The sequence below is a fragment of the Pantherophis guttatus genome, chromosome 9 (assembly GCF_059756535.1).
Source record: "Pantherophis guttatus breed Tessera chromosome 9, ASM5975653v1, whole genome shotgun sequence".
Lineage (NCBI taxonomy): Eukaryota > Metazoa > Chordata > Lepidosauria > Squamata > Colubridae > Pantherophis > Pantherophis guttatus.
Window position 1 is genome coordinate 16480911 of NC_142071.1, and position 27799 is coordinate 16508709.

Below are 27799 nucleotides of genomic sequence, written 5' to 3' on the forward strand. Positions count from 1 at the left end.
AAAGCTAGGACACTTTTAGTCTCATTTGCCTGTATAATTGGAGAAACAAAGCCCTGTGCTACTTCCATTTTTGCCTATCAGTGGAAAACATGGATAAAAAGGAAGAGAAATAAAGTTATTATTTACGATCTCCTAATGAATCCTTCACTTAAACACAAAGTTATTCATTTTTCAGCTTTTGCTTCCAAAACTCTATCCCATATAGACTATATTGGCGAGACTATTGCTCAGATGAGTAGAATTGGAAAAGGAAATATTGAGCATAGCTCTGCTATCTTAAAGCCTGTGGAATGGCAATGGACTGGTTTGTGAGAATTATTGATGTAGGATTTTTTGTCTTTACATTGATTTTTTTTAAAATTTGATTTATATGCCGCCCTTCTCCGGAAACTCAGGGTGGCTTACAGTGCATTAAGCAATAGCCTTCATACTTTTGTATATTTATACAAAGTCAGCTTATTGCCCCCACAAACTGGGTCCTCAATTTACCTACCTTAGAAAGGATGGAAGGCTGAGTCAACCTTGAGCCTGGCGAGATCTTACTTTAATTGCAGACAGCTGGTGTTAAATTACAGTGCTTCTGTCTGTTGAACTATCCATTTTGTGTTAAAAAATATTTTTAGAAGCTAAGTTTCATTTTTATGGTTTACATTCACTTTTACCTAAGAATTTTGGTATGTAAATAATTATGCAGCAGCCCAGGAAAATGAGAATTTTTAACCAGTTTTCTGTATTTCCTTGAAATGGAAAAATAGTTGCAGCTCTCAGACAGAGTCTCATAGGTGGCTGACTGAATTGCTAGGTGACTTGTACTTTGATAAGAGAATTTTTAAAGTTCCAAAAACAACTACTTCCACATGTTTTTTCCTTGTCATTTCCTTTTGGATTTTCTTAACAGAGATGGAGGAATAGGCAAAGATTTCTGAAGGAAATCTCAGCAGTGGGATTTCTGCTCCCTGGGCAAGTGCTTTTCCAACCGATTGTCATTACCCAAGCCAAGTAGATACAGTGTCTGAATAGGAATGAATAGAGCCATTCAGATTGATGGACAAGAGCTGAAAGTTGTTCACAAAAACCACTGGGCAGTCAGTAGAGTTACAGACTTCAGCATTTGCTCTTAAAGCTGATAAACAACAAAGAACAGTTGACAAATTTACTGGAGCTTTGAGTTGGTACAGTTTTTCCACCACCTGGAAAAGGCACAGGACAAAGCAGGTAGCTCTCTATAGAGTTAAACGCTGAAATGGGTTGTGTGTAATATGCAGACCAGGGGCTGGGGTTGGAATAGGAAACTTTGTCATCCATGAAATGGCTATTGATGCATGAAAAAACAAACAGTAGCATTTAGTGCGAATGCTGATCAATATTTTGCTAGATCTATTATGAAAAATAAAAATGGGATTTGCCTTATTTTCATAAATCTTAACATATAAGATGCAAACGTGTCAAAATGTACAAGATTGTATCTTATACAATCTAATAAGAACTCACAGTTTAATTAGGAATAATTACTGAAGCTCATTTTTATACCATTGTTAACTATTTCAGTCTTCAATCTGGTGCCATTTGGATGTATTGGATTATATTCCACATTATTCTCAGCTGCAGTTTGTAAAAATGGATCTGTTTTATAATCTCCCTGTGGAATTACCTTTTGTTTTTTTTTTCACTGAAGTTTTAGAATATATTTATTGCTATATTGTTATTTATTTATTATCTTCCCTTGTGCCTGGGAAGGCGCCTGTTGATAATTATGAATTAGTTGTTTTTTAGATTATTTATGCCATGTTGGTAGAAATAATTAAAAGGAATTGTTGTTCTAAATGGTATATTAGGTTAATACTTTTTGCCTCTAAAAGTAGAAAATTCATAGTAGGGGTTTTCATTAATAGTATTAAATCTAGTTAAAAAAATTACTTTGTACAGCAAAATTGAGACTATAAACTGCATGCTTCAAATTCAGTATGTATGATCACATTATGACACTGGAAGTTATTAATTTAGTAATGCCTGAAATGGCCTCTTTTCCCCAATTTTAATCTACAAGATTGTTGATGTGGAGGAAAAAAATCTGTTTTGCTAAAGCAATGCATAATTGTCAAAGAAGTATTTGTTTTAATTTGCTCTGTTAATTTACATTTCTAAAGTAAGTATTTGATTCTGGTCATAGACCATAACAGTATGGGCAGCTGGGATGTTACATTTTATGACATATTACTGGGGGAAGAATTTATTGGTAGATGGTAACTGTTGAGGGGTTGATAAACCAGAGCAAGAAAACCTGTTTTTCTGCTCAAGTTAATGCAATAATGAAAGAAACATGAAATGGAAGACGAAAGTACATGCTTTGGAAAATGCAGGGTTTTAGTATATTGATAGATCTTTATTTTTTGTATACTGCATATGTTAAGATGTGTTTAAATGGTGATCTTGGGTTTCCCTCAAAGAGAAAAATATAAACTCTGTTTCTCATCATTTCTTAATTGCCATGACCCTATTTATACAAAGAAAACATAGCCATTCACAATATTCTCCACCTCTCATTCTTTGTTAGAAGAGCCTCCCACTAAACTGAGGAATATGTTGTCTCCTGGCTATTCTCTTTCAATTAGGCTCGGCAATGTTTTCTGTAATAAGTGCTACATCCCTTTCTTCTATCTTCCACTATTTCTAACTTAAGATAGTTTCTGCATATGAATCTATTCCTGCTTGGAGGAAGACATGGCTTGAAAAACTATTGATGTTTTTCCTTAAACTAAATTTCCTTTTGTCTTTGTTTTTCCTTGAAGATTCTCATCCAAGTTGCCTATTTTCGAGGCTTTTTTTGGCCCATTTTCAAGGCTTTTTTTTTTTTTGCCCAATTTTTTCAGAAAAAACGGCCTGAAAAAAGCCTCAAAAACAGGCCGAAAAAAGCCTCAAAAATGGGCCGAAAAAAGGCTGGAAACAGCCTGGAAAAAGGCCCAAAAAGAGGGTGTGCAGAGGCTACAAACTTTTTTTTGTTGATTTCCCCTTCTAAATTTAGGTGCGTCTTATAGTCCAAAAAATATGGTAAGCAGCACAACCAGTAAATAGGAATAAATAGCATAAAATGTCTAATGGATCAGTTCTAGTTTTGTACAAGAGTGTATCACATTTTCTTTTATTTAAACAACAGATTTTACTATTTAGAATTTTTAGTAATGTTCTATATGTTTATGTTGTTTGTTTGTTTGTTTTATTAAATTTGTATACTGCCCTACTCCCGAAGGACTCAGGGCAGTGAATAGGCACAGGATAAAATACAGAAATACAAAAGTTAGAAACAATTTAAAACCAAATTAAATAATTTAGCCCAAGACAATTAAAATCCCAATAATTTAAAACAAATTAAAATTTCAGTTTAAAAATTTAAAAGAAAGGGGAGAAAATTAGGCCAGGCCGGCTTGCTGGAATAAGAGGGTCTTAAGAGCACGGTGGAAAGTGCGCAGATCCGGGATCCTCCGTATCTCCGGGGGGAGCTTGTTCCAGATAGTGGGTGCCCCCACAGAGAAGGCCCTCCCCCTGGGGGCCACCAGTCGACACTGCTTGGCTGATGGCACCCAGAGGAGCCCCTCTCTATGAGAGCATACCGGCCGGTGAGAGGCTGTTTGTGGTAGTAAGCGGTCCCGTAAATAACCAGGTCCTAAGCCATGGAGCGCTCTAAAGGTGGTAACCAAAACCTTGAAGCGCACACGGAAGACCACCGGGAGCCAGTGCAGCTCGCGTAGGAGAGGTGCGGGACCGCCATGTTGCTCCCATAACCATCCGCGCGGCTGCACTCTGCGCCAATTGGAGACTCCGGGTGCTCCTCAAGGGGAGCCCCATGTAGAGAGCATTACAATAGTCCAGGCAGGAGGTGACGAGGGTATGAGTGACTGTGTGTAGGGAGTCCCGATCCAGAAAGGGACGCAACTGGCGAATCAGGCGAACCTGATGAAAAATCCTCCCGGTCACGGCCGTCAAGTGCTCTTCTAAAGACAGCCGTGAATGCAGGAGGACGCCCAAGTTGCGAGCCCTCTCCGTGGGGGCCAGCGATTTGCCCCCAATAGTTAGCGATGGCGTCAACTGACTATATCGGGATGTCGGAAACCACAGCCACTCGGTCTTGGATGGGTTGAGCCTGAGCCTGTTCCTCCCCATCCAGATCCGCACGACCTCCAGACACTGGGACATCACTTCAAGGGCATCGTTGGGGTGGTCTGGGGTGGAGATGTACAGCTGAGTGTCATCAGCATACTGATGGTACTTCATCCTGAAACCACAGATTATCTCGCCCAGCGGCTTTACATAAATGTTGAACAGAAGGGGCGAGAGGACCGACCCTTGTGGCACCCCGCATATGAGGGGCCTCGGGGTCGACCACTGCCCCCCTGCCAACACAGACTGCAACCGGTCGGAGAGAAAGGAGGAGAACCACCGTAGTACAGTGCCCCCCACCCCTAACTCTTCCAACTGGTGCAGCATGATACCATGGTTGATGGTATCAAAAGCCGCTGAGAGATCTAATAGGACCAGGACAGAGGAGCAACCCCTGTCCCGAGCCCTCCAGAGATCATCAACCAACGCGACCAATGCCGTTTCCGTGCTGTACCCAGGCCTGAAGCCCGACTGGAATGGATCCAGATACGTCGTTTCTTCCAGGTACTGGGGGAGCTGTCGCGCAACCACACTCTCAACAACCTTCGCCACAAAACAAGGGTTTATTTATTTATTTATTTATTTATTTAATTTCTATACTGCCCTTCTCCCGAAGGACTCAGGGCAGTGTACAGCCTAATTAAAAACACAAAGACAGACAATATTTTAAAATAATTAAAATTATTAAATAATAGGCCTAATTTATAAAACCCCGAATTTAAAAAACCAATTTAAAACCAATTAAAATCATTATATTGATAGCCCAGCCTGGCGGAACAACATGGTTTTGAGGGCACAGCGAAATACATGGAGATCAGAGATTTTGCGAATTTCTGTGGGGAGTTCATTCCAAAGGGCAAGGGCTCCCACAGAGAAGGCCCTCCCCCTGGGTGTCGCCAGCCGACATAGTTTGGCCGATGGCACTCTGAGGAGACCCTCTCTGTGGGAGCAAACTGGCCGGTGGGAGGCTACTGGTGGCAGAAGATGGTCTCGAAGGTACCCAGGTCCAATGCCATGGAGCGCTTTAAAGGTGGTAACCAACACCTTGAATCACACCCGGAAGACCACTGGGTGCCAGTGCAGCTCGCACAGGAGGGGTGTCACGTGAACACAACGAGTTGTGCCCATAACCACCTGCGCGGCCACATTCTGGACCAGCTGGAGCCTCCGGGTGCTTTTCAAGGGGAGCCCCATGTAGAGAGCATTGCAGTAGTCCAGTCGGGAGGTGACAAGGGCGTGAGTGACTGTGCGTAAGGCGTTGCGGTCCAGAAAGGGCCGCAACTGACGGATCAGGCGAACCTGATAAAAAGGTTGGAGACCGGACGGTAATTAGCCAACACTGCTGGGTCCGACTGGGTAGTCTCAGGGGGAGGGACTGGGGCAGGTCTTGAGAATGTTATCTGGGATGAGTTTGATCCTGTGACCCCTGAGGACATGGACAGGATTCTGGGTAGACTGAACGCGACCACTTGTTTATTGGACCCGTGCCCCTCCTGGTTAGTGCTGGCTTCCCGGGAGGTGACGTGAGGCTGGCTCCAGGGGATTATAAATGCTTCGTTGGGTGAGGGTGACTTCCCCGCCACCTTGAAAGAGGCGGTTGTGAGGCCTCTCCTCAAGAAGCCTTCCGGGAGTCCAAATCTTCCCGGATCTGAGTGATTTTGTCATACAGATACTGAACAAAATCCTCGGCTCTACCCTCCAAGGGGTGCTCCCGCGCTTCCTGGTGGAGCAGGGAGCGGGTCACCCTAAACAGGGCGGCCGGGCGGTTATCTGATGACGTAATAAGAGCAGCAAAATAGCTACATTTCACTGCTTTTATCGCCACTAGGTAATTCCTAATATGAGATCTTACCAGTGTCCGGTCCGATTCTGAAAGACTGGCCCTCCAACTACTCTCTAGGCATCTTTTTCAGCGCTTCAACTCCCTTAGCTCCTCAGTGAACCAAGGAGCCAAATGAGATCGGCGCTGGGACAGAGGCCGCAAAGGCACAACCCGATCCAGAGCTCCAGCGGCCGCCCTATCCCAGGCGGCCACTAGGTCTCCAGCTGAGGGGTGTGCCAGAGCCTCAGGAAATGGCCCAAGCTCCATCTGGAACCTGTCAGGTTCCATCAGGCGCCTGGGGCGGAACCATCTTACCGGCTCCGCCTCCCTGCGGCGGGGTGCAGTGGTTCGAAGGTCAAGACGAGAGAGTGATCTGACCATGACATGCAGTGCAAACTATTTTATTGTTCAAGAAATGTTTTATATTTCTGCCACGTGTTTTATATTCCCTGCCACGTGGCGGCAACCCTGCCCGAGCTACTCGACGTCATCGCCGGGTTGACGGTGGACACCCCCAGACTTATTGTCATGGGGGATTTCAACCTTCCATCCACGGGTGAGGCGTCAGAGGTGGCTCGGGAGTTCATGGCTTCCATGACGGCCATGGACCTGACCCAGTGAGTTCAAGGCCCCACTCACATAGGGGGACACACACTGGACTTGATTTTCGTCTCTGGTCAGTGGTTGAATGATCTTGGTAGAGGGGACTTAGATATTAAACCCTTGTCATGGACAGATCATTCGCTCCTTCACTTGGACTTTCCTACCGCTTCCCCCTGCCGCAGGGAGACGGAACCGACCAGATGGTTCCGTCCCAGGCGCCTGATGGATCCCGAAAGGCCATTTCCTGAGACTCTGACGCACGACTCGACTGAAGAGCTGGTGGCCGCCTGGGAGAGTGCGGCCGCCGGAGCTTTGGATCGCGTCGTGCCTTTGCGGCCTCTGACCCAATGCCGATCTCAATTGGCTCCTTGGTTCTCTGAGGAGATGAAGCGTCGGAAAAAATGCCTAGAGAGCATTTGGAGGACTAGTCATTCCGATTCCGACCGGATACAGGTGAGGTCTTATATCAAGACCTACGTAGTGGCGATAAAAGCGGCGAAATCTAACTATTTTTCCGCTCTTATCGCATCTGCAGAGAACCGCCCAGCCGCCCTGTTTAGGGTGACCCACTCCCTTCTTCGGGGGGGAGTGCGGGAAGATCCCTTGCAGGGTTGAGCTGAGGATTTTGTGCAATTCCTGCATGATAAAGTCGCTCGGATTCAGGAAGGCTTGGACTCCGACTGGTTGAGTCCGGGGGAGGAGACGAGGGTAGGTCTTGAGAACATTACCTGGGAGGAGTTTGATCCTGTGGCTCCCGAGGATGTGGACAGGTTTCTGGGTAGGATTAGTGCCGCCACATGTTTATTGGACCCATGTCCCTCCTGGTTGGTACTGGCCTCCCGGGAGGTTACACGAGGCTGGCTCCAGGGGATTATAAGTGCTTCTCTGAGTGAGGGTGCCTTTCCCGCCGCCTTGAAAGAGGCGGTGGTGAGGCCCCTCCTCAAGAAGCCTTCCCTGGACCCGGCTGAATTAGCCAACTACCGTCCGGTCTCCAACCTTCATTTTGTGGCGAAGGTTGTTGAGAGTGTGGTGGCACGACAACTGCCCAGGAACCTGGATGAAGCTATCTATCTAGACCCATACCAGTCGGGCTTCAGACATGGGTACAGCACAGAAACGGCATTGGTCGCGTTGGTGGATGATCTCTGGAGGGCTCGGGACAGGGGTTGCTCCTCCGTCCTAGTCCTATTAGATCTCTCAGCGGCTTTTGATACCATCGACCATGGTATCATGCTGCAGCGGTTGAGAGGGTTAGGAATAGGGGGCACCGTTCTGCGGTGGTTCTCCTCCTTCCTCTCTGACCACTCGCAGTTTGTGTTGGCAGGGGGGCAGAGGTCGACCTCGAGGCACCTCGCATGGGGAGTGCCACAAGGGTCGGTCCTCTTGCCCCTTCTGTTCAACATTTATGTGAAGCTGCTGAGTGAGATCATCCGTGGTTTTGGGGTGAAGTGTCATCTGTACGCTGATGATACTCAGCTGTACATCTCCACCCCAGACCACCCCAACGATGCCCTTGATGTGATGTCTCGCTGCCTGGAGGCCGTGCAGGTCTGGATGGGGAGGAACAGGCTCAGACTCAACCGTCCAAGACCGAGTGGCTGTGGCTGCCGGCGTCCCGATATAGTCAGCAGGTGCCATCGCTGACTATTGGGGGTGAATCTTTGCCCCCCACAGAGAGGGCTCGCAATCTGGGTGTCCTCCTGGATGCACGGCTGTCTTTAGAAGAGCATATGACGGCCGTGGCCAGGGGAGCCTTTTATCAGGTTCGCCTGATTCGCCAGTTGCAGCCCTTTCTGGACCGGGACGCCTTGCGCACGGTCACTCACGCCCTTGTCACCTCCCGGCTGGACTGTTGTAATGCTCTCTACACGGGGCTCCCCTTGAAGAGCACTCGGAGGCTCCAACTGGTCCAGAATGCGGCCGCGTGGGTGGTTATGGGCGCAACTCGTTGTGCGCACGTGACACCCCTCCTGCGCGAGCTGCACTGTCTCCCAGTGGTCTTCCGGTTGCGATTCAAGGTGTTGGTTACCACCTTTAAAGCGCTCCATGGCACAAGACCCGGGTACCTTCGAGACCGACTTCTGCCACCAATAGCCTCCCACCGGCCAGTTCGCTCCCACAGAGAGGGTCTCCTCAGGGTGCCATCAGACAAGGTATGTCGGCTGGCGACACCCAGGGGGAGGGCCTTCTCTGTGGGAGCCCCAGCCCTGTGGAATGAACTGCCCCTGGAAATACGTAAGATCTCCAACCTCCAGGTGTTTCGCTGCGCATTGAAGACCCTGTTGTTCCGCCAGGCCGGGCTATCAACATAATAATTTTAAATTGGGGTATTTTAAATTTTCGGGGTTTTAAACTGGGCCAAATCTATTTAATTATTTTAATTTTTAATCACTGTTTTGTCTTGTGTTTTTAAATTGGCTGTACAACGCCCTGAGTCCTTCGGGAGAAGGGCGGTATAGAAATAAAATTATTATTATTATTATTATTATTATTATTATTATTATTATTATTATTATTATTATTATTATTATTTTTAAAGAGAATTGTCTCTTCATACTTGTAACATGCAAATATGTCAGATCTGATATTTATACTATTATATATAGTTGTTTAATATTTATTATTTATTTATTATTTGGACTTATATGCCGCCTTATCTCCAAAAGGACTCAGGGCGGCTCACAACAATAAAACACCTCCCGCCTCGACTATTGTAACGCTCTCTACATGGGGCTCCCCTTGAGGAGCACCCGGAGGCTCCAACTGGCGCAGAGTGCGGCCACACGGGTGGTAATGGGAGCGACTTGGCGTTCCCATGTAACACCCCTCCTGCGCGAGCTGCACTGGCTCCCGGTGGTCTTCCGGGTGCGCTTCAAGGTTTTGGTTACCACCTTTAAAGCGCTCCATGGCTCAGGACCTGGGTACTTGCGGGACTGCCTACTACCACCAATAGCCTCCCACCAGCCGGTACGCTCCCATAGAGAGGGGCTCCTCCGGGTGCCGTCGGCCAAACAATGCCGACTGGCGGCCCCCAGGGGAGAGCCTTCTCTGTGGGGGCACCTACTATCTGGAACGAGCTCCCCCCGGAGATACGGAGGATCCCGGATCTACGCACCTTCCGCCGCGCTGTAAAGACCTTTTTATTTCACCAGGCGGGCCTGGCCTAATTTTCTCCCTCTTTTATAAAAGAATTTTTAATTTTTAATATTTTTTAGTATTTTATATATTCAAATTTTAAAATTGGTTTTAAATTGTTTAGGGTTTTAATTTGTCTGGGCCAAAACTATTTAATTTGATTTTAATTCTGCTTTTAAACTTTGTATGTATGGATTTTATTGTTGGCTGTTCACCGCCCTGAGTCCTTCGGGAGTAGGGCGGTATAGAAATCAAATCAAATCAATAAATAAATAAATAAATAACACATACAATCCAATCCTTCCTTTAAAAATACCCAATAAAACTATAAAAACCATTAAAATCCCCTCTAAAACCCCTTCAGTCCAAGCCGGCGAGGCGAAATAGCCATGTTTTAAGGCCACGGAGGAAAGAGCGAAGGTCAGGGGCCACCCGGAGCCCCAGGGGGAGCTGATTCCACAGGGTAGGTGCGCCCACAGAGAAGGCCCGCTCCCTAGGACAATGGGAGCTGACATTGTCTGGCCAACGGCACCCCAAGGAGGCCCTCCCTGTGGGAATGCACTGGGCAATGGGGAGCTGTCGCTGGCTGCAGATGGTCCGCCAAATACCCCGGGCCTAAGCCATGTAGGGCTTTATAGGTGATTACCAGCACCCTGAATCTTGAAATATTAAAAAAGCACCTTGAATATTATGAAATAAGAAAGATAAAAAGAGCCAGTTTAGTCTGCAGGCTAAAGCACCAGGAAACTGAGTTCTAGGTTTGCCTTAGGCATGGAAGCTGGCTGGGGAATCTTGGGCCCAATTCACCTCACAGCGTGGTTGTGAGGAAAATGCAGAGGGAGTATTAGGTATATTCATCACCTTGAGTTATTTATAAAAATAATAAACATGAGATATAAATGTAACATAAAATAAAAAGTAAATAAGGGCTGTTTATACAAAAACTAGAAGTCAGATAAATCAGGGCCTTGCTAATTTGGGACAATTAAACATTCTGTTGTTTGGATATTAAAGTTAATAATGCTATTAGTTAATGTGCTTTTATTAGGTCAGGTCAAAGGTCAAAAACATGAAAATGTATGAGATTTCCAGATAGCATAATTAGACAAGATGCTTATCCTTCCAAAAATATATGTGTTCTCCATCTCTGCCTTAAAAAGACAAATTAGGGAATAGAAAAGCTACTGTGTTTCCCTGAAAATAAGACCCAACGAGAAAATAAGCACTAGCATGATTTTTAGGGTGCTCCTAATATAAACCCTATCCTCAAAATAAGCCGCAGTTAAGATGGTCAGCCCCGGAGGTAGGCATGGCCAGCACAGGAGGCAGTGAGCATGCTGGAAGGGACCTTGGAGGTCTTCTAACTCCCCTTAAATGTTTTCTTGAAAACCTCCAGTAATGGCGCACCCACAACTCCAGGAAGCAAATTGACCGGGGCAGTTTATTTGCAGGCTTCTGCATGGGCCCTGAGGGGTGCCTGGGGACTACTGGTTGAGGCCACAGGTTCTGGAGCAGTACCGCTACGAAGAAGTTAGGAACTCCACTGCTCCGTGGGCTGGCGGGATGTTCCAGGGAAGACCACTCCTGCGGTGGGGGTAGGGTGGGGTGCACACCTGTGGAAAGCCGCATTGCCCATGTTCCCCACTCTCCCTTGCAGTGCCACAGGGCCCGTGTCCACCCTCAGAAGGGGAACCAGCTGGTGACTTACTCTACATCATCAACTGCAAGGGGTGCCTCCCTGCCTCCGGGGGCCAGATATGGGTCCATTACAGGTCGGATTGCATGCCCCCTCCCCCACCGCACCTCTGCCTCAGCCTGTTATTTGGAGGGCTGGCCCGGAGGTCTCAGCTCTTGGGCTCACCTGTGCTTTGCAGGCTACATAGTCCCAGAGTGCGCTGATCAAGGGATGCTGCTGCTGGACATCGTCTGCCCCTGGATGCTTACCTTTTGTGTGCGCGCCAGGGGGTGGGGCGCCTGGCCCAGTTGATCACTCTGATACCGTGTTTCCCCAAAAATAAGGCCTATTGTCTCTCTTGGACCTCCAAAAAATACAAGACCGGGTCTTGTTTTCAGGAAAACACAGTAATATAGAAGAAATGAAAGTTGTATGGTAAAAACGTGGGAAGATGGCAATTAATGGTGACATGGAGAAGGAATGCAGACCCCCTTCCCCAATGCTAAAGGAAATCCCTCAACTTGCTCAGCCAGGAAATTCCCATGGTATTGACTGGGGATTTCTGTGAAATTAGTGCCACAGACATTCATATGTATGTGTATGTGTTCCTATGTATCTTAGAATTGCAGCAGGAAAGGAAAGAATTACATTAAATTTTGGTGCCTATATTGTCCCTGTCAATTGCTAGTGGAAGCAATTTGCATTTTGAGAAAGCTTCCTGTATGTCAAATTAAAAATGCAAATTGCTTGATTTTTGTGGATACAAAAAGATAACGCACAGTTATTGTCAGTAAGTGTCAATCGTTGCTCAAGAGTTAACTTTTGCTTTTACATATGCATTAAATAATTACCATTTTTATTTTTAACCTAAGTATATAATGGAATATATTTCTAGACATTGTTTGGTGTGATTTATTTTTAATTATACCTTTGGGGTTGATACCTTGCCATATATAGTGCTTCAGCAGGTGGCAGCACCTGGCTGATTTTGGCTGATCTCAAATGCTACACAGTGTTGGGCCAGATTATTTCAAGGGGTAGAGGGGGGACCTGAGAATTTCATGTCTCTAAGCTAAATAGCAATGCCAAAAAACATCTCAGAAATCATTGGCAAACTTCTTCCATGTAGACTCCAGGAAATGTATAGCCCAGGGCCTCTTTTCCTTTTTAAACTGGTCAAGGAAAATGTTTTTTGCATTTATATTTTAGGATTGCATTTAGATTTTAGGATTGATATTTAGGATTCTGTCATTAATATGACAGAATAACTAATTTGGCTGTTGTTTTTTTATTATTTTGTTAATTGGCATGTTTCTCAAGTTTAGGTTATGTTTTGAAAACATAAGTTTGTAAAATACTTGTTTTACAATTTTATACTGTTTATAAGTTTAAAATTGTACTGGTACACTTGGATTTTCCTCTTTCCTTTTCACCCTTGATTTTGGCTGTTCACTCAGGTGTAGAAGTCCCTCATACAGTTTTGTCAAAAGGCATTGGAAAATGGCTTGTTCTCTATTGAGAGTGGAGCCAGTGTGAGTAGTACTCGCCCAATCAGATTGAAGGACTGAGTCTGCCAATAATTCTTAGTCCCGCCCTTGTTGCCGGGCAGGCCAGCTTTTGACTCAGTCCTTCAGTTGGACGGGCGTGTGGGTCTTAGCTGTCCGTCTCCTTCTTGCCTGTCTCCCAAGGATGTAAAGTCTCATCTTCTACCATTGGTCGCTGGATTTGACAGACTATTGCTTCAGCCTACGACCTTCGGTCACTTCCGCGTCCTTCACGATTGACTGCTCATTCCACCCGCAGCGCGGCTACGACAGCAGCGTGGGTGACCCAGGCTCCTTTGTTTGAAATCTGTAGGGCGGCCACGTGGACTTCGCCTGTTCCCTTCGTACGACACTATAAACCGGACCAGTTTGCGTCGGCAGAGGCCACGTTTGGACAGCAGGTTCTTCAGAGGGTCGTTGCCGGGGAGGGTGTTGCGGACCAGCCTGGTCCCCCTCTGAGTTCGGGACAGTGAACTTGGGTATGTCCCACATTGGCTGCTGTCTTCACTCTCAATGGAGAAGGGACGTTGGTCCTACCTGACACGTTCCTTCTCGTTGAGTGGAGACAGCAGCCAGACCCTCCCTTTCTTCGGCTGGTCCTTACTGTTTCCTGTCTTTTCTACTTACCTGTGCTTCCTTCTTATCCTACACGCCGAGTCTGTCTTCAAGTCTTCGCAAAAAGCTGGCCTGCCCGGCAACAAGGGAGGGACTAAGAATTATTGACAGACTCAGTCCTTCAATCTGATTGGGCGAGTACTACCCACACTGGCTGCTGTCTCCACTCAACGAGAAGGAACGTGTCAGGTAGGACCAATGTCCCGCCTAGGTCCGTGATGGCGAACCTATGGCATACGTGCCAAGGTGGCACGCGTAGCCATATTGGTGGGCATGTGAGCTCAGCTCGGGCGCACATGCGCATGCTGGCCAAATAATTTTCGGGCCTTCTGAGCCCACAATAAATAGGCTGTTGTTTCCTGCCTCCAGAGGGGGTGGGGGGTGGGGAAGGTCTTCTTTTCTCTCCCCAGGCTCCAGAGCCTTTCTAGGAGTCTGGGGAGGGCAAAAACGGCCTTCCCCATCCCCCCCCCCCCCAAGGCCAAAAACAGCCTGTTTGCCACCTTCTGGAAGCCAGTTTTGGCCTCTGGGAGGGTTGGGAAGGCTGTCTTCACCCTCCCCAGACTCCTAGAAAGGCTCTGGAGCCTGGGGAGAGCAAAAAATGGGCCTCCCAGTCCCACCAGAAGATGGCAAAAAGGTTAGCCATCACTGGCCTAGGTTCTTAAAGGAATTCATTGTTTGCTGTGGATTGTGGGGAAGGAAGAAAGAAATAGTTTTGAGTTCAGGTTCAGATTATGGCTGTTTTTAAACTAAGCAACATTTACAGTCAAGAGCAATCATTCTCATTTGGTATTTTTTTCTTTTTCTGTATATAGACTTGTTCATTTTCTAAACCTGTCCTATCTTCATTGGAAAATGGTTGTTCTGACTATCATTGCTATCTTCATAAATATTGTACATGGCGGATAGAAGTATCTGAGTGAGGCAAAAAAATGAAGGTAACCTCCAGCTGGTTACTCTCTGCTCTCTCTAACTGGGAAAAACTGAATTAATCCTTCCTGTGATTACTACTGCTGTAAAATTGGTCATGTATGAATAGGATGCCGTGATCTCCTTGTCCCTGTTCATCCCATAATCTTCAATTACTCAGCATTTTGTATCACATTAAGCCTTGGTTTAGTGGTGGCTTGATGAGTAAGCCATAATTGCAGTGGCTTCCATAACAGCATTTTATAAAGCCACCAGAACCACCTGTTTCTCTGGCTGTCTTGGGAGTAGGTTAGAAATGTTTATTGATTCTGCTGTCATATTCTGTTTTATACTGTACTGCTTAATGTCTGAAGATTGGGGCAGGTCACAGAAACTGAAATAATTGATGGCAGTGTGACTTCCAGTGCAGGCTATATACTGTCATTTTAGTGGTCTTTTTGTGCAGCTGGCTGGCCACTGTAAAAATAGGCTGCTAGACTAGATGGGTTTGATACAGGGAACTGTTTATTTTATGCATAAAGGCAAATCCTACTGGATTATAATATGAATTAGTACTACCTGTACTAATTCAACCACAATTGAGCCCAAAATTTCCATTGCTAAGCAAGGAAGTTAAGTGAATTTCCCCCTATTTTACAACCATTTTGCCACAGTTGTTAAACGAATCACTGCAGTTAAGTGAATTGTATCATTAAAGCCAGTAATCTGTATGGTGTATAAAGCCAATTGCTTTGTGAAGCTTCCAGATCCATTTACTGTGTGTGAGTTCTATCACGCCTTAAGCTCAGGGTGATAGTATCCATGGAGCCCCCTCCTTCTCTTTTACCACTCAGTACCACTGTTCAGTAGAGGCAATGACTGGTCCAGAGTTGTGTGGGTGAGAATGGACTATATACTGTCCAATCCCAAGATTCTAGGTAGGTTACAGTAATAAAGATGCAGCAAAACCATAAAAACATCAATCATCCATAAAAACTTGAATATCTAAAAGCTGTCCCCTCTCAAAATCCACCCATCAAAGCAATCTCGTAAAACACAGCCCAACACCATAATTAATATACAGAAGTCAGATGAGATAAGATTGTTTGAATGGCTTTGCAGAGGCAGTAACATTTCAAATGGGGGAAAGGATGTTCATGGTCCTCTGCAGGACTTGGAGATGTGATTGTATGTATTCCTTAATAGGAATGATTTGAGATAAGGGGTTGGAAGAAGGAATGGCTTTTGAAGAGACTGCATCTGCTACTTGAAAACAGGAAACATAACCAAGTTCCTTTTTTGTCCTTGATAAGGATTCAATCACCACCACATGTTGTAGTTGATGACTTCAGGTTTAGAAAGTCTTGTCTCAGTATATGAAGCTCCAGCACTTTAGTCCTTGACATTTTACAGAGAAAATCAGTCTTGCTGATTAACAATATACCACACATTTAGGCAGCTGTAACTAAACATCTGGATGAGATTATTTGGTTTGAGAAGGAATAGGAGGTTGGGCAATGATTTATAGAATGTTTCTTTGGCTGTAAATCCCAGTTGTAATTGGGACTTTTCGGTCCTTAATTGTTTGCAGCAAAGAGTGGAACTCAGTGGTTCCCAATTCATCGCAGGGTCCAGAAACCCAGTTGGTGGGGAGCAGGCTGAGGCTTGTTGCTAGGATACTGTTGCCTTTGTTTTGGTCCCAGCTCAATCCTGTATTTAAGACAGTGTATACATTTCTCTGCATTGTTAATGTAATTTGTTCAGGCAGTAAACCACCAAGTGCAATTGAAGGAATCTGATATTCAGAAACACCAGAGGCCAACCTTTTGTGGGCAGGTTATGGTTTGAGGCCTAAAAAGGGATGAAAGATTTGATGTGGGTGACTGATTATATGCTGTACATGCAAGCCATTGGGCCTCCATACTGTTGTGATGGCCTCTTGTTAATTGTCAAACTTGGCAAAAAAATGCAGTGGCCTGCTTTAGAATAAGTGGGTCAAGGTTTTTTTAAATACCGTAGATGATTAATTCTTTCCATGTAAACATAGGTGCAATATCTGAGAAAGTACTGTTGTGCAGTACTTGAACATTCTGTCCTGCAATAGCTGCTTGTCCTAATAAAATTTTTAAAAAGGCATCATTCAGGCTCAATCTGGTTCAAAGAGGCAAATTTTAAAAATAGGTAGCTTGTGATAAGTTGCTTTCTTTTAGACTGTTTGGAATGTATAGTGTTTAACAATAAAAATGAAAATAGATGCCCTTTGGTAAATGATAAAACGTGTACCAGCTTGGAATAGAAATTCATTTATATGCTGTTTTTGCTTCTTAAGAGAAAGATAGGTTCATGAGAGTAAAATAAAAACTAACTATCCCTCTTCCTCCCCATCCCATTAGCCAGATTGAAGTACTACTACCCTTTGGCAACAAATACAAGTTGTAAAGAGTTTGGACAAGTCACCTTTTCATTCCACCATCTAGTTAATGTTTTAAATCTGTTTTACTTCCATCTTGTATGTTGTTTGTTTCCAACGTGTATACATGAAATCCTCCAATTTTATTATTAGGAATATTTCTATTATATAGCTGTTTTAGATATCATCTTCAAACAACTTTCTCTGTTACTCTGTGTATTTGTTCCTATTGAACCTTTACAGCAAACATGGATAATTTTCTGGTTGGATATTATAAAAAAGGTGGCCTTTGAAACTGTAGGGTCCCGTTCACTTTTTTCTTGCTATTTTTACACTGTCTTCCTCTTCACCTTTCTGCTCTAAAGTAGTGTCCCTACTCCAGATCATTTGTGGTTCATTCTGGCTCAGTGAAAAAGCCGATATTCTGGAACATAAAGCTGGGAGTTGGTTTTTGGGGAGAATTAATACATGCACACTCAATGAAGTCTGCATTCCCAGAATGACTCATATTTCTAATGGGGGAAATACCACCAAAAATTCAAATGGGAGAAATAAATTCCCTACAAAGTTCCTTCAAAGTCCATTCATCTTCCTATTCCACCTTCACCTTTGTAGGATACTTTTGGCAATTAGTAGCTATAACTTCTAATGGCCAATAGCAGAAACCAAGCTATGTTTCCTCTCAGTTGTGCAGTCCCAAGGCAATAAATAAGAATGTGGAATTTAGATTACCAGGTCAGACAACCAGTGGGGCTGATAGAGTGGGAGTGTTCTGACATTCTCTTGCCTGATGCTTGTGTTGTAAGACAGTGGGGTACTATTGAGTATGTTAATTAGTTGACTTCATTGGCTCTGCTGTGTGAAGGTGATATACAGCAGTTGTTCCTTACATAAAGCATTATTGCTGTGACTTTGTAATTTTAGAAATACAGAGGGTGGTGAGAGTATATTCAGTATTTTCAAGCTGTGTAATTATTTTATCTTGGCACATATTGGATGTTTCATTTATTTTTTAAAAAACTACACCAATTCCAATAAATGATACATAATCATTACAGATCACCCTGTATATTGCTTACAAGACTTCCTGTCACTCTATAGGGTCAGTGGTGTGGCCTGGCTCCAAAAATATTGTAGCAGAATGTTGTATATATGAGAAAGAACATTGTTTACATTAGACATTAAAATTTTGCTTTCTAGTGCAGGGCAGTTTTTTAAAGCAACAATCAAGATAATAGGGCAAGGTGATACAGTGGCTGCAATATAAATAGTAGCATGTTAGGAACATGATGTGCAATCATAACCTTCCTTTTCCAGCAAGCCGGGCTGGCCTAATTTTTTAAGTGTTTTTAAGTGTTTTGCTTATTGTTTTTAATTAATGGGGCCAAATTTATATATATATATATTTTAACTGTATTTTAATATTTGTACTTGATGTTTTTACTTGGCTGTTCACCGCCCTGAGTCCTCAGGGAGAAGGGCGGTATACAAATTCAAAATAAAATTAAAAAATAAAAATAAAATAAGCTTTCAATTCAGGAATGTACTATACCAAAAAATATATGATGAGTAAATTCCTCAATGGATTAAGGACCCCTGTGGGTTTGCTTATTTGCCTAGGCTGTTCTGTGATTCCATCCCCAAATGTTGATTATCTTTCCCATGAATGAAGCAAGGTCCCCTTCTGCTTCTGCAAAATTACATAACTATGTTAACTTGAGAGAGAACTTTTTTAAACATCCCTAAATTTAATTTATTTAAATATATTTAATTGCTTCAATTTGTGAAATTCATAGAGTCAAGTTTTACCAAAAAGTAATTAGTCCATTTGAAAAACTAGATGTTTTGAAGAGCTGGAGTTATTCCTGGTTCTGTTTTTTCTTGTTATGTGTGGGGCGATTAGAAGCTGTTAACATTCCAGTTCAATTTATCAGCGAGTGTAAGTTTCACTCTCTTCCTTACACGCTCAATCAAAAGCAGAGCTCAAGGTTAGAGGGAACAGAATGCTGCTGCCATCATGCCCAGAAAAAAACATATTATTAATTGTTGTCTTGCTCTGTGCCAGGGGTGGGCATTTATAACCTGTGGACTTCGACTCCCAGAATTCCTGAGCTATACATGTGTTTTGTTTATATTTTGTTATTTCCTTAGATCTTCAGTGGACAAAATTTAGCAATGATTTCACCAAAACTAGGTGCATTTTTAAAATTCTTCATTTCTAGTGCCTACAAATTATAATTTACTCTTGGACAAATCCACACAGTTCTCTTGACAAGATCTTTAGAAGTGGCTGGACATTGCCTCTTTCTTAGGGTCAAAAGAAAGTGGCTGACCCAATGTCACCCTACATGCCTATGGCAGAATTAGCCTCCCGGTTTCTAGCCTGATGCCTTAACCACTATACCCGTGATGGCGAACCTATGGCACGCGTGCCACAGGTGGCACGCGTAGCCATATTAGTTGGCACGCCAGCTCAGCTCTGGGGCGCATGCGCACGCTGGACAGCTGATTTTCGGGCCTTCTGGGCCCACCAGAAGTAGGGAAACAGGCTGTTTCCTGCCTCTGGAGGGCCTGGTGGAGGGTGGGGAAGGCCGGTTTTTCTTTCTTACCTGGCTCCAGATTCTTTCTATGGATCTGGCTCCATAGAAAGCGCTACATGGCATAGGGCCCGGGTACCTTCGAGACTGTCTTCTGCCACCAATAGCCTCCCACCGACCAGTTCGCTCCCACAGAGAGGGTCTCCTCCGGGTGCCATCGGCCAAGTTATGTCGGCTGGCGACACCCAGGGGGAGGGCCTTCTCTGTGGGAGCCCCAGCCCTGTGGAACGAACTGCCCCCGGAAATACGTAAGATCTCTGACCTCCGGGTGTTTCGCTGCGCACTGAAGACCCTGTTGTTCTGCCAGGCCGGGCTATCAACATAATAGTTTTAAATTGGGGTATTTAAATTTCTGGGGTTTTAAATTTGAGCCAAATCTATTTAATTATTTTAAATTTTAATCGCTGTTTTGTCTTGTGTTTTTTAAATAGGCTTTACACCACCCTGAGTCCTTCGGGAGAAGGGCGGTATAGAAATATTATTATTATTATTATTATTATTATTATTATTATTATTATTATTATTATTATTATTATTATTATTATTATTATTAATCTGGGAAGGGTGAAAACAGCCTTTCCCACTCCCTCGGAGGCTGAAAGGGCCCATTTCCCGACTCCTGGTGGGACAGGAAGTGATGTTTTTTCCTGTCCCCAGCCTCCAGAGACTCCTAGAGAGGCTCCTACAGACTCCTAGAGAGGTTCTGGAGGCTGGGGACAGCAAAAAACATCACTTCCTGTCCCACCGAGAGTTGGGAAATGGGCCCTTTCAGCCTCCGTAGGGCCTCCAAGGGAGTGTTTTTGACCTTCCCAGATACACAGAGAGGATCTGGAACCAGGAAAGAAAGAAAAATGGGCCTACCAGGCCATCATGTGCCAGGAGCGGGGGTGGGTGGGGTTGCGTGTGCATGTGCGTGGGCACGTGCATGCGCAACCCTCCCCCCCCTCTCCTGGCACGCGATGGCAAAAAGGTTAGCCATCACTGCACTATACCTTCTCCAGCGCGCTGCTTGGAGAATCCAAATTATGGGATGTTCCTCAACTTGATTGCCAGACTGGGTGAATGTTTCTTTAAGAAACATCCTTGGCCACTCCTCCCTTGCTTGGCTAAGCTCCAGTTCATTCACTCAGTCAAGCAAGAGACTGGTTTTTCTCTTGGCTCTGGCAATTTGGCTGAAGAACTATCCAATTTTTTGGAATTTCCAAGATTCATCTGGCTATTCACTTTACGTCTGAGCGGTGTGGATTTGTTTGCTCTGTCATCAGCTGTTTTGTTGGACTGCCTGACTTCCATATCGCAGCGGTGGGTGAGTTTGCCCTTGGGTTCAAACCAGTGGGCTCCCCTCCGTTTGCTGTTGCTTTATTCCTCGGAGCACTACCTTGAGGCAACTCCCGAGTGATTAAAATAGCCGCCGGCGCTGCGTTGGGGTCCGGAGTGCCAGTATTCCCACCTCCGCCTCCCACACCGCTCCAACTTCAAAATTGGCGGCCAGGGGTCCCTACAGCGCTCAGTAAACCCCTCTAAATTCTGCTTCGCTTGCCTGCTTATTGCAGCGCTGGGCGGCTTCAACAACCGGGGGGGCAGCGATCGACCCCGAGGCACCTTGCTTGTGGGGTGCCACAAGGGTCGGTCCTCTCGCCCCTTCTGTTCAACATTTATGTAAAGCCGCTGGGTGAGATCATCCGTGGCTTCGGGGTGGAGTTCCATCAGTACGCTGATGACACCCAGCTGTACATCTCCACCCCAGGCCACCCCAATGATGCCCTTAAAGTGATGTCCCAGTGCCTGGAGGCCGTGCGGGCCTGGATGGGGAGAAACAGGCTCCAACTCAACCCCTCCAAGACCGAGTGGCTGTGGCTTCCGGCGTCCCGATATAGCCAGCTGACGCCATCGCTGGCTATTGGGGGCGAATCACTCGCCCCCACGGAGAGGGCTCGTAACTTGGGCGTCCTCCTGGACGCACGGCTGTCGTTAGAAGATCATTTGGCAGCCGTGGCCAGGGGGGCTTTTTATCAGGTCCGCCTGATACGCCAGTTGCGCCCCTTTCTAGATCGGGACTCCCTACGCACAGTCACTCAGGCACTCGTCACTTCCCGCCTGGACTACTGCAACGCTCTCTACATGGGGCTCCCCCTGGGGTGCACCCGGAGGCTCCAGCTGGTCCAGAACGCGGCCGCGCGGGGGATTTTGGGGGCGACGAGGCGCTCCCACGTGACACCTCTCCTGCGCGAGCTGCACTGGCTCCCGGTGGTCTTCCGGGTGCGCTTCAAGGTGTTGGTGACCACCTTTAAAGCGCTCCATGGCTTAGGGCCGGGGTACTTACGAGACCGCCTTCTGCCACCAATAGCCTCCCACCGGCCAGTACGCTCCCACAGAGTGGGCCTCCTCAGGGTGCCGTCCGCCAGACAATGTCGGCTGGCGACCCCCAGGGGGAGAGCCTTCTCTGTGGCGGCGCCCACCCTCTGGAACAACCTCCCCCCAGAGCTACGTACAATAACAGACCTCCGGATTTTTCGTCGGGCCCTAAAAACCCATTTATTTCAACTAGCTGGGCTGGCTTGAGTCAAATTTTAAACGGATTTTAAATTGGAATGTTTTAATTACGGCCAAAATTATTTAATTATTTTAAACAGATTTTAGATTTTGTATGTTTTGTATGTATGTCTTGTTTTTACTTTGGCTGTTCACCGCCCTGAGTCCTACATTGGAGAAGGGCGGTATAGAAATTTAAACAAATAAATAAAAATAAAATAAATAAATAAACCGAGCCGCGCGCTTTCTGCTTCAGTTTCTGTCGGCTCCCTCATACAGTAACGGCGCTCGGCGGCTAAATTCGAGCCGCGCGCCATTTTGTGGATTGATTGACAGCCTCCCTCAGCTTCTATCAGTGGCGCTCGGCGGTAACGGCGCTCGGCAGCTAAAATCGAGCCGCGCGCCATTTTAAACTGCCTCTTAGCTTCCCGCCAAATTTGACAGCAAGAGCTCGGCTGCAAAGCGCTCAACGGCTAGACTTGAGCCGTGCGCCATTTTGGACTGATTCCAGCCGTCCAAATTTCACTTTGGTTTGAGGTGTCCTGCGATTCCAAAGTGACTGGTAGAGGCTTTGTTTAAGTCTGTGAGGGAATCCTTCTGCCTGCTGTGCTATTGCGAAGCGGCTCTAGGGTGTTTTGACACCTTTTTTGGCCACCGGCATTCATTGCATCCAGTTACTTCCTGGCTGTTCAGTTGTCTAACTTAACCCTATGTAGTTGGGTTCCTGCTACTGTTGTTGTTCCTGTTTTAAAAAAAATATTAATTAATCAATTATTTCTTCATTGACTTACCTGTTCTGAAGCGATCACAATGGCTGAGTCTGACATCTTATCAGAAATTGAACAAGCCTACAGTCCTCCTGAGGCCAGGAAACGTTCAAAGGCGCCTGCCAAGACTTCCAAACAGCGTGATGTCAGGGCTAGATCTGCAAGTCCTCACCCTACCACTCATTCTGCTGCTGCAGATAGGGCTGAGGAACGGAAACTCAAGGCCTTTGAGAAACAGTATCTTCTCGCCCAACAGAGGGCTCAATTGTCTCATCACCAGATGTCTTCGGACAGGCCTACTCCAATGACTCAGGATCATTCTGTGCCTATTCAAGGCCCTTCTGATGTCCAACATCTTAGAGAGGCTGCCTTTCCGTCCATGGTTCCTGGTCCCTGTATTCCAGTCAATAAACCTCCAGGTCGGTCTGCCCCTGAGGCTACCTTTACTCCTACGGCCGCTGGTCTTCGTCCATCAGAAGGCCTTCAACCTGCTCTCTCTCGGGACATCCAGGACCTAGTATCTCAAACTATGTCTCAAATTCTATCTTCGGCTCCTATCCAGGGGTCTCAGGTCCCTGTCTTGGCGCCCTCCCCCCCCCCCGGCTCCGTTGTATGGCGATCCACGCCGTTCCTATTTCCATCGTCCAGAATCTCTTCTAACTGAGGACTCCCCCCTAGGAGGAGGAGGAACTTGAAGAGGGGGAGTTGTCTGATGACGAGGACCTAGCTCCTGAAAGACCTTCATTCACGGGACTGTTCGTCCTTCCATGTTTAAGTTCTTGCTCCACAAGGCCAAGACTACCACTAACATGGGATTATATCTTCACAGCCATCCCAACAGACGGATCTGAATCCTCATGACGATCTCTTCCATCTGCAAAAGCCGGATCAGGATTTTATTCCATGCCCGGAATTATTCACGGACGTGGTCCAGAGATCGTGGTCACAACCCGCTTACATTTCTGCTCCTACCAGCCTTGATAAGCGGTTATACTGCTCAGATCCTTCCTTTTTTTTTTTTAATTTGATTTATATGCCGCCCTTCTCCGAAGACTCAGGGCGGCTTACAATGTGCTCAGCAATAGCCTTCATCCTTTTGTATATTTATACAAAGTCAGCTTATTGCCCCCACAAACTGGGTCCTCATTTCACCTACCTTAGAAAGGATGGAAGGCTGAGTCAATCTTGAGCCTTGGCGAGATTCGAACCCTGCAGTAATTGCAGGCAGCTGGTCTTAATAAGCTTAATAACAGGGTGCCTTAAACCCCTGTACCACCAAGGCTCTTTTCCTTGCAGGATCTAATTCACTTGCCTTCGGTGGACCCCCCTGTGGCCCAGCTGACGTCATCCTCGATGATTTCCAACGATGTCTTAGATGGACTCAAAGCTGAGGACAGGAAGGCTGAGCTGTCTCTCCGCAAGACACATCAAGCTGCGGCCTGGGCCGTCAGGTCAGCTACGTCTACTTCTTTTTTCGCTCGCGCATCCCTCATCTGGTTGTGCCAATTGCAGGAGCGGCTCCCGCCGGATGACAGCAGGCTCCACCATGACATAAATAAAATCGTGGCCGCCACCGAGTACTGTGCAGACGCATCCTTGAATGCGGCCAAATTCTCTTTTCTGGCCCTTGTCTCTAATGTCACCTCTCGACGTCTTTTTTGGCTCCGCCACTGGAGAGCCGATCTCAAATCAAAGTGGAAGCTGGCATCTGCTCCCTACAAGGGTTCCCTTCTCTTTGGAGAAGCCTTAGACCCTATACTTGTGGAGGATAAGGATAAACGAAAAGTTATGCCGTTCTCTTACAAACGTCATGACAGGAGATTTGCTCCTTATACCCACAGGCAGCCCTTTCGGACTGACTCCGGGCCCAGCGGGTCCTATTTTTCCAGACAATATTCTCACGGAGGAGATCGAGCCGCTGAACGACCTACCTACCGTGATCGGGGCAGGGGTCAACCTAACACCAGACGCCAGTACCGTGGGGCTTCCAACCGACCATTCAGAAGGGGCAAATGACTATACCGCAGAGTTACCCATTGGAGGTCATCTTCTCCACTTCTTGCCCCAATGGGTTTCTTCTACAACAGATGCTTGGGTTCTTCAGACTGTGAGGTTCAGCCTTACTTTGGACTTCCTCTCCAGCCCTCCGAACCGCTTCCTTCGGTGCCCTCTTCCGAGCAATCCGGAGAAGAGAGCGTTAATGGACACAGAAATACAATATCTGCTCGACATCTGCGCCATCGAACCCGTGCTGGTAGAACAACGGGGATCCGGTTTCTACTCGCGCCTGTTTCTCATCCCCAAGTCTTCCAGGGACTGGAGAGGGATTTTAGACCTGAAAGCACTCAACAGGTTCGTCAGATACCACCATTTCAAAATGCAGTCGCTCAAATCGATTCTGCAGGGCATCAGATGGGGCGGCTTTATGACGTCAATCGATCTCAAGGAGGCTTACTTGCATGTCCCGATCCGTCCTTCACATCAACGCTTTCTTCGGTTTGCCTATTCCAACAGGCATTTCCAATATCGGGCCATGCTGTTTGGCCTCTCGTCCGCTCCCCGGACCTTCACGAAGCTGCTGGCGACCTTGGCTGCCTCCCTGCGACAAGTCCCCATCAGGGTCATGTGCTATCTGGACGACATCATCATCCTGTTTGCCTCTCGACATCAGGCGGTCGTCAATCTGAGGGCGGTTTCTCGTCTTCTGCAACAGCACGGGTTCTCTCTGAACCTCAACAAAAGTCAGCTTTTGCCCACTACTCGCATCCTCCACCTAGGAGCTGTCATAGACTCTGTCAGTTGTCGTGTCTTCCTGTCTCCCGACAGGATTCACAGCATTCACTCCTTGGTGACCAAGGTTCTATCTCTCAGGTCCGTTCCCTTGATCACCTTGTCCCAACTACTCGGCAAGCTAATTTCGTGCATCTCGATTGTCCCATGGGCTCGTCTTCACAGTCGTCCTCTTCTATGGTTCCTCCTGCCTTATCAGAGATCCCTCCGAGCGTGTTCAAACATCACAGTTGTCCTCCCAGCTGCGGTACGGTTGTCTCTGAAATGGTGGACCTCCCTGTCCATAAGGAGGGGCTCCTTCTTTCTGGAACCCAGTCGGTTAATCCTGACGACGGACGCAAGTCAGTTCAGCTGGGGCGCTCATCTGCTGTCATCGGTTGCCCAGGGCCGCTGGTCCACTCGGGACTTACAGCACGACATAAATTGGCTGGAACTACGAGTGGTCCATCTCACTCTCCATCATTTCAGAACATCTGTGAAGGGACATCATGTACTAGTCCTAACGGACAACACAACAGCAAAAGCCCACGTCAACAGGGAAGGTGGAACACGCTCCAGGCAACTGATGGACAAGGCGACGAGAATGCTCATTTGGGCGGAGAAGACCGTTCTCTCCCTGACAGCCGAGGACATATCCGGGGTCGAAAACGTCACGGCGGATTGGCTCAGCCGGACTCAACTGGATCAGGCGGAGTGGCGCCTACATCCGGCTTTGTTCAGAGATCTATCGAAACGGTTCGGCCTCCCCAACGGTTGACCTGTTTGCAACCCATCTGAACTCTCATCTTCCCCGATTCTTCTCCCAGTTTCCCTGTCCAGGAGCAGAGGGGTGCGACGCACTTCGAAGCAAGTGGCCACAGGGCCTGCTCTACGCCTTCCCCCCTCTGCCGCTCATTCCTCGGGTAATTCGCAAGCTGTTGGAGGAGAAGGCAGATCTCCTCCTGGTCGGCCCCAAGTGGCCGTGTCGCTCCTGGTACACGGACCTCCGGAACCTCTCGGTGGAGCGTCCTTGGCACATTCCCAATGACCGGATATCTCTCAGCCAGGGGGTCATCCTGCACCCAGACCCTCAGTGGTTGCAGTTGACCGTCTGGCGTTTGAGAGGATCCGCCTGAGAAAGGACAACATCCCGGCTAGCGTGATCCACACTATGCAGTCTGCCAGGTGTGCCTCAACAAACCGTATCTACGACGCCACCTGGCGCTCCTTTTGCACCTGGTGCTCCAAGTCCCATCAGGACCCCACAACAGCATCTCCTTCTGAGGTTCTCATGTTCCTGCAGGAGGGTTTGGACCGTGGCCTTGCTCCTAATACCCTGAGGCGTCAAGTGGCGGCCCTTAGCACAGTTCTGTCTTCTGTGGACGATCGACCTTTGACCCAAAATCCCCGTATATGGACATTCTTACGGGGAGCATCCAATCTCCGTCCTCCTACTATCCATCGATACCCAACTTGGGACTTGCCATTAGTACTGTCAGCCCTCATGTCACCCCCCTTTGAGCCACTGGCTTCTATATCTCTTCGATGTCTGACTCTCAAAGTTGCCTTCTTAGTGGCGATTACTTCGGCGAGACGGGTGTCTGAGCTGGTGGCTCTGTCTGTACGACCTGACCTTTGTGTTTTCCATCCCAATAAAGTGGTGCTTCATACGGATCCTTCCTTTCTACCCAAGGTAAACTCTCTGTACCACCGAGCCCAATAATTGATTCTACCTGACTTTTGTCCGGCTCCTAGCGATCATCTTGAAGAACAATGGCATACCTTGGACATTAAAAGAGCTCTCCGTAGGTACATCAAGCGGACTGCTTCTTTCCATAAATCCGAAGCCTTGTTCCTGTCTTTCAATCCTTCTACTTTGGGCATGAAAGTTTCATCATCCACAATTGGTCGTTGGATCAAAGCATGCATCGTCACAGCATATCGAACTAGAAGGACTCCTCTGCCGGGGAGGATCCTCCCTCACTCTACCCGTAGCGCAGCCACTTCAGCGGCTTGGGCTACTCAGGCATCCATCCTTGACATCTGTAGGGCTGCAACATGGACTACCTTGACTCCTTTTGTTCGACATTACAAAATTGACTCCTTTGCATCGGCTGAAGCTTCATTTGGTCGTCGTGTGCTACAGTCTGTCCTGGCTGTTTCTTCCCGGGATGACGCAGCCTCCTACCCTACTTCTGACTAGCTTGGGTATATCCCATAATTTGGATTCTCCAAGCAACGCGCTGGAGAACGGATGTTGACTTACCTG

General features: G+C 46.7%; 1 protein-coding gene across 1 annotated transcript in view; it reads left to right on the forward strand.

Annotated features, from left to right (window-relative positions):
- Positions 1–27799, forward strand: part of TCF7L1 (transcription factor 7 like 1) — a 97264-nt gene that overhangs the window by 20393 nt on the left and 49072 nt on the right. The window lies entirely within an intron of this gene.